Genomic DNA, 1977 nt, shown 5'->3' on the forward strand with positions numbered 1-1977 from the left:
AAATGGGCAGATTCCTGGGCTTCTTTGTCAAAAAAAACCCAAATTGAATAACTGCTGTACTAGACTTTGATTTCCCTGAGTCTTTTGTCCATGTTTAAAAACAAACAAACCAACCCACAGTTACTATATTTAACTTTAAAAAGTTGTCTGTTTTCACCAAGTAGCCTGTGCTGGTGTTGGGGTTGTACAGCCTTCATTTTATGAGTATCATTTTAGAAAGGTTTGGGTTTTTTTTCCCCTTTGCTTCAAGCTTATCTTCTCACTTCTTTCTCATCATTGTGCATCTCAAACGTGCAATTTCAAGGCTCACACAGAACACAGTCCTTTGCCTAAGCCACCGTGCTGTAGCCATGGAAGAAACTGCTGTGCCAGCAAGTCTGTTCTTTTAATTGACCCCTTGATTTTGTACCAAATATATAAGCCTTATCCTGGGACAGTTTTTTATCCAGCTCCTTGTTCCAACTGTAATTAAGCAGTACAGCTGAGGAGACTGGCACTGTTTTTTCCTCTGTCTAAAGACCATGGGTCTAAATAGAGTAACCTGGTGTATAAACTACTCAAAACAAATGACTCCTACTTCCCTCTGATACTAAGATGCCTAAAGTAAGCTTTGAATTTGCAGGCAGTCAAGCCTGTTTCCTCTGACTAGAGGTTTGATCTGAGCTGATCCTCAGAGAACTACTGTGGTTTTTTGCAGGGGCAGGAAGGGAGGAAGTTTTTTGTACTGCAGACAGCATAAGGCAAGCCCAGGAACAACTCTGGGAGGGCTCAGGTCTCACCTACAGCCACTATCACTGGATTTTATTTTTCTTTTAAAGGATTTGATTACCACTCATTTATCCCCTGCCATCTTCTCTGCAAAGTGATTCCTATAGGAATAAACACTCTCCTGTAATTCTGTAATGCATCTGACTTGAGCCAGCTATTCTGGAAGAGGCATTTAAGAGTTAAACCCAAGCAGCTGCTGCTTTATTTTGAAGTGGCTTGTAATTTTCTTCCTTTGATGCAAAGTGGGGGATGTAATCAAGATGGCTGAAGAGAGAATTTTAAAGTGTATTTTGGTGAGACAGCAGGGAAGGGAAATAGAGGGCAGCTTCGTGCTGGGTGAGGAAATTAAATATAAAAACCTAGAGCTGAATTGCCACCAAACTGGAATCTTTATCATATTTGAGTGCTGTTTAAAATAGTACTTTACTTGATTGTCAGAAAAAAATAGCAGCTGCTTATGTGAGGAAATGTAGCAACTGTTTAGTAATATAATGCAGCAGAATGGTTTTCTCAGTAGAGAAGGTGGCATCTAGCAGGCAGGAGGAGTTAATCTGGGCACATGAGTAATTATTTTGTTTGAGTAACTGTGTTTTGTTTGCCTGTGACAGCAGAGTTAACGGTCCTCTCTTCATTGAGTGTACTCTGAGATGCACAGAAATTGGGTAATGTATTGGATCTCGTTCCATCTCGTGTTCTTCTGCTAACCCAGCTTTGAATATCTGCTTCAGTATACGCAGTGTTCAAGGGTGAGATCCTTTCTTAGATGTTTTTAAGCTCCTAAGGAGGAGGAAGGCTTCCTTGTACCTCGAGGAATGATTTCCTGGAATGCTTTCTGGCTTAGTGTGTGCAACCTAAGTGTACCCTGAGCTCCCACTCAGCCTCTGCCATGATTTAATGCTGTATAACCCAACCTGCTATCGCTGCTCTCTTGAAGAACAGTGAAAACATCCTTTTGTTTTGTGTCCTGCAACTTAGATCTCAAAAATCTTTCTGTCCAGTATAGGAAATAGGAGAAAAAATGTCCTTTGAGGCACAGAGGACAGTGCATCTGCATGTGTCTTTGCATGAGTTAGTGCACTGCCAGGGTCCTGGGGTGTCTGGGCAAGGCAATGGCTCTCTGATGAAATTCTGGAAAGAAGGAAAAGGAGCTGGTCTGACACAAAAAACCCCCCCGAGTGGAAGTGCTGAGCCATGAGCTGGCTGTTGGTG

The sequence above is a fragment of the Antrostomus carolinensis genome, unplaced genomic scaffold (genome assembly GCF_000700745.2).
Source record: "Antrostomus carolinensis isolate BGI_N321 unplaced genomic scaffold, ASM70074v2 scaffold44909, whole genome shotgun sequence".
NCBI lineage: Eukaryota > Metazoa > Chordata > Aves > Caprimulgiformes > Caprimulgidae > Antrostomus > Antrostomus carolinensis.